This window comes from Arachis stenosperma, chromosome 3, assembly GCF_014773155.1.
Source record: "Arachis stenosperma cultivar V10309 chromosome 3, arast.V10309.gnm1.PFL2, whole genome shotgun sequence".
NCBI classification, from domain to species: Eukaryota; Viridiplantae; Streptophyta; class Magnoliopsida; order Fabales; family Fabaceae; genus Arachis; species Arachis stenosperma.
Genome location: NC_080379.1, coordinates 68,223,988 through 68,229,613, shown reverse-complemented (window position 1 = coordinate 68,229,613; position 5,626 = coordinate 68,223,988). Strand labels below are relative to the sequence as shown.

At 41.0% G+C, this 5,626-nt stretch overlaps 1 non-coding gene across 1 annotated transcript; it reads right to left on the bottom strand.

The window, feature by feature from the left end:
* Nucleotides 1-3,570: 3,570 nt before the first annotated feature.
* Nucleotides 3,571-3,678, bottom strand: LOC130972628 (small nucleolar RNA R71). The gene has a single exon (XR_009083789.1). It is a non-coding gene; the product is annotated as a small nucleolar RNA R71 (small nucleolar RNA).
* Between the last annotated feature and the right edge of the window lie 1,948 nt (nt 3,679-5,626).

The following is a 5,626-nucleotide window of genomic DNA, read 5'->3' as shown; positions in this document are numbered from 1 at the left end:
GGTATTTTCTGGCTGAAATTGAGGGACCTGAGCAAAAATCTGATTCAGAGACTGAAAAGGACTGCAGATGCTGTTGGATTCTGACCTCCCTGCACTCGAAGTGGATTTTCTGGAGCAACAGAAGCCCAATTGGCGCGCTCTCAGCGGCGTTGGAAAGTAGACATCCTGGGCTTTCCAGCAATATATGATAGTCCATACTTTGCCCAAGATTTGATGGCCCAAACCGGCGTTCAAAGTCACCCTCAGAATTCCTAGCGTTAAACGCCGGAACTGGCACCAAAATGGGAGTTAAACGCCCAAACTGGCATAAAAGCTGGCGTTTAACTCCAAGAAGAGTCTCTACACGAAAAATGCTTCATTGCTCAGCCCAAGCACACACCAAGTGGGCTCGGAAGTGGATTTTTATGTCATTTACTCATCTTTGTAATCCTTAGGCTACTAGTTTCCTATAAGTAGGACCTTTTACTATTGTATTTTAATCTTCTGATCATCTTCTGATCTTGGGAACCTTTTTCTTTAGATCTTTTGATCACTTTGGGAGGCTGGCCACACGGCCATGCCTAGACCTTGTTCTTATGTATTTTCAACGGTGGAGTTTCTACACACCATAGATTAAGGTGTGGAGCTCTGCTGTACCTCGAGTATTAATGCAATTACTATTGTTCTTCTATTCAATTCCGCTTGTTCTTTGTCCAAGATATTCATTCACACTCAAGAACTTGATGAATGTGATGATTATGTGACGCTCATCATCATTCTCACTCATGAACAAAGTGACTGACAACCACTCTTGTTCTACAAGCAAACGAGGCTCTAATGTTTATCTCTTGGATTCCTGATAACATGATGCATGGTTGATCGCCTGACAACCGAGCGCTCGCCTGACAAACGAGCCAGCCATTCCGTGAGATCAGAGTTTTCGTGGTATAGGCAAGAACTGATGGTGGCATTCAAGAGAATCCGGAAGGTCTAACCTTGTCTGTGGTATTCTGAGTAGGATTCAATGATTGAATGACTGTGACGTGCTTCAAACTCCTAGCAGGCGGGGCGTTAGTGACAGACGCAAATGAATCAATGGATTCTATTTCGGCCTGACCGAGAACCGACAGATGGATAGCCGTGCCGTGACAGGGTGCGTTGAACATTTCCACTGAGAGGATGGGAGGTAGCCACTGACAACGGTGAAACCCTTGCATAAGCTTGCCATGGAAAGGAGTAAGAAGGATTGGATGAAGACAGTAGGAAAGCAGAGAGACGGAAGGGAAAGCATCTTCATACGCTTATCTGAAGCTCTCACCAATGATATACATAAGTATCTCTATCTTTATCTTTATGTTTTATTCATATATCATCTATACCCATTTGAGTCTGCCTGACTAAGATTTACAAGGTGACCATAGCTTGCTTCATACCAACAATCTCCGTGGGATCGACCCTTACTCGCGTAAGGTTTATTACTTGGACGACCCAGTGCACTTGCTGGTTAGTTGTGCAAAGTTGTGTTTATGCCATGGTATTGAGCACCAAGTCTTTGGGGCCATTACTAGGGATTATTTGAGTTGTGAAAAGTAGTGATCACAATTTCGCACACCAAGTTTTTGGCGCCGTTGCCGGGGATTGTTTTGTGTATGGACAACTGACGGTTCATCTTGTTGCTTAGATTAGGTATTTTTCTTCAGAGTTCTTAAGAATGAATTCTAGTGTTTCATGATGATCTGCTGAAATCTGGCTGGCTGAGAAGCCATGTCTAATCTTATTGGACCGAGGTTTCAACTGATCATCACAAGAGCTTGTTGATTTCTATCAATCTTGCTATTGGAGCAATGATCTGCTAAGGCTTGGCTGGCCATTGGCCATGTCTAGTGTTTTGGACCGGAGCTTTCTTTGAAAGCTTGGCTAGCTGTGAAGTCATGTCTAATTCCTGGACCGGAGTCTTAGACTAGCATTGTAATGATTCCTGGAATCCAAACTAAGAATTCTGAAACCTTCATTTTCTATTTTCATATAATTTTCGAAAAAGCACAAAAAAATTTCAAAATCATAAAAAACCAAAAATATTTTATGTTTCTTGTTTGAGTCTAGTGTCTAATTTTAAGTTTGGTGTCTTGCATGCATTGTTTATTTGATCTTGGTTCTATTTTCAAGTCAATAGTACAGGGAACTGAAGATTCAGAACATGCAGCAGAGGAATTACACAAGAAAAAGCTGGGCGTTCAAAACGCCCAGTGAAGAAGGACAGACTGGCGTTTAAACGCCAGCCAGGGTACCTGGTTGGGCGTTTAACGCCCAAAAAGGTAGTGCATTGGGCGTTAAACGCCAGAATGTGCACCATTCTGGGCGTTTAACGCCAGGATGGCACAAGGGGGAGGATTTTGTTTTCAAATCAATTTTTTTTTTCAAGTTTTCAAAGTTTTTCAAAATCAAATATTTTTCAAATCATATCTTTTCAATCAAATGTTTTCAAAATCAATTTCTTTCCTTTTTCAAAGATACTTGCTATCAATTAATGATTTGATTCAACATTTCTAGTATGTTGCCTTTTCTGTTGAGAAAGGTTTAATGTTTGAATCATATCTTTTCTTGTTAGGCAAGTCATTAATTTTTAAAATCAAATCTTTTTTTTTTAAAATTGTTTTTCAATCATATCTTTTTAAAACCATGACTTTTTCAATCAAATCTTTTTAATCACATCTTTTTCAAAACGGTTTTTAATCATATCTTTTTGATTTCTAATTTCAAATCTTTTTCAAAAATTACTTGATCTCTTTCTCACTCTTGTTTTTCGAAAATCAAATTAAAGTTTTTCAAAATGTTTTTAAAAATCTTTTTAATGAATTTTCGAAAATTCTCTTCCTCTCTTATCACATCCTTCTGTTTATGGAGTACCACTCCTCCTCAATGCACAATTCGAACTATATCCCACTAAGTTCGAATTCTCTACTTCTTCCTTCTAATTTTCTGTTCCTCTGACACCTCAAGGAATCTCTATACTGTGACATAGAGGATTCCATATTTTCTTGTTCTCTTCTCTTTCATATGAGCAGGAGCAAAGACAAAGGCATTCTTGTTGAAGCTGACCCTGAACCTGAAAGGACCTTGAAGCGAAAGCTAAGAGAAGCTAAGGCACAACTCTCTGTAGAGGACCTAACAGAAATCTTCAAAGAAGAAGAACCCATGGCAGCCGAAAACAACAACAATGCAAGGAAGGTGCTGGGTGACTTTACTGCACCTACTCCCGACTTCTATGGGAGAAGCATCTCTATCCCTGCCATTGGAGCAAACAACTTTGAGCTTAAGCCTCAATTAGTTTCTCTAATGCAACAGAATTGCAAGTTCCATGGACTTCCATTGGAAGATCCTCATCAGTTCTTAGCTGAATTCTTGCAAATCTGTGACACTGTCAAGACTAATGGGGTTGACCCTGAAGTCTACAGACTTATGCTATTCCCTTTTGCTGTAAGAGACAGAGCTAGGACGTGGTTGGACTCACAACCTAAAGAAAGCCTGGACTCATGGGAAAAGCTAGTCAATGCCTTCTTGGCAAAGTTCTTTCCACCTCAAAAATTGAGTAAGCTTAGAGTGGAAGTCCAAACCTTCAGACAGAAGGATGGAGAATCCCTCTATGAAGCTTGGGAAAGATACAAACAATTGATCAGAAAATGTCCTTCTGACATGCTTTCTGAATGGAGCACCATAGGTATTTTCTATGATGGTCTCTCTGAACTATCCAAGATGTCTTTGGATAGCTCTGCTGGAGGATCTCTTCATCTGAAGAAGACGCCTGCAGAAGCTCAAGAACTAATTGAAATGGTTGCAAATAACCAATTCATGTACACCTCTGAAAGGAATCCTGTGAACAATGGGACTAATCAGAAGAAAGGAGTTCTTGAGATTGATACTCTGAATGCCATTCTGGCTCAGAATAAAATATTGACTCAACAAGTCAATTTGATTTCTCAAAGTCTGTCTGGAATGCAAAATGCACCAAGCAGTACTAAGGATGCTTCATCTAAGGAAGAAGCTTATGATCCTGAGAACCCTTCAATGGAAGAGGTGAATTACCTAGGAGAACCCTATGGAAACACCTATAATTCTTCATGGAGAAATCATCCAAATTTCTCATGGAAGAATCAAGAGAGACCTCAACAAGGTTTCAACAACAATAATGGTGGAAGAAACAGGTTTAGCTATGGCAAGCCTTTTCCATCATCTTCTCAGCAACAGACAGAGAATTCTAAGCAGAACCCCTCTGACTTAGCAACCATGGTCTCTGATCTAATCAAAACCACTCAAAGTTTCATGACTGAAACAAGGTCCTCCATTAGGAATTTGGAGGCACAAGTGGGACAGCTGAGCAAGAAAATTACTGAACTCCCTCCAAGTACTCTTCCAAGCAACACAGAAGAAAATCCAAAAGGAGAGTGCAAGGCCATCAACATGGCCGAATTTGGAGAGAAAGGAGAGGAAGTGAACGCCACTGAGGAAGACCTCAATGGGCGTGCACTAGCCTCCACTGAGTTTCCCAATGAGGAACCATGGGAATCTGAGGCTCAAAATGAGACCATAGAGATTCCATTGGACTTACTTCTGCCTTTTATGAGCTTTGATGAGTATTCTTCTTCTGAAGAGGAAGAGTATGTCACTGAAGAGCAAGTTGCTAAATACCTTGGAGCAATCATGAAGCTAAATGATAAGTTATTTGGAAATGAGACTTGGAAGGATGAACCCCCTTTGCTCACCAAAGAACTGGATGACTTGTCTAGGCAGAAATTACCTCAAAAGAGACAAGACCCTGGGAAGTTTTCAATACCTTGTACCATAGGCACCATGACCTTCAAGAAGGCTCTGTGTGACTTAGGGTCAAGTGTAAACCTCATGCCTCTCTCTGTAATGGAGAAGCGAGGAATCTTTGAGGTGCAAGCTGCAAAAATCTCACTAGAGATGGCAGACAACTCAAGAAAACAAGCTCATGGACTTGTAGAGGATGTTTTGGTGAAGATTGAAGACCACTACATCCCTGCTGATTTCATAGTCCTAGAGACTGGGAAGTGCATGGATGAAACCATCATCCCTGGCAGACCCTTCCTAGCCACAGCAAAGGCTGTGATTGATGTTGATGGAGGTGAACTGATCATTCAAGTGAATGAAGAATCCTTTGTGTTTAAGGCTCAAGGATGTCCCTCTGTCACCATGGAGAGGAAGCATGAAAAGCTTCTCTCAAATCAGAGTCAAACAGAGCCCCCACAGTCAAACTCTAAGTTTGGTGTTGGGAGGCCACAACCAAACTCTAAGTTTGGTGTTGAACACCCACATTCAAACTCTACGTTTGGTGTTGGGAGGTTCCAACATTGCTCTGAGAAAATGTGAGGCTCCATGAGAGCCCTCTGTCAAGCTACTGACATTAAAGAAGCGCTTGTTGGGAGGCAACCCAATGTTATATTTTATCTTTTTTCTTTTGTTATTTTATGTTTTTTGTAGGTTGATGATCATGAGAAGTCACAAAATCAATTGAAAAAGCAAAAACAGAATGAAAAACAGGAAGAAAACAGCACACCCTGGAGGAAGAACCTACTGGCGTTTAAAACGCCAGTAAGGCTAGCAGGTGGGCGTTTAACGCCCAGTCTGG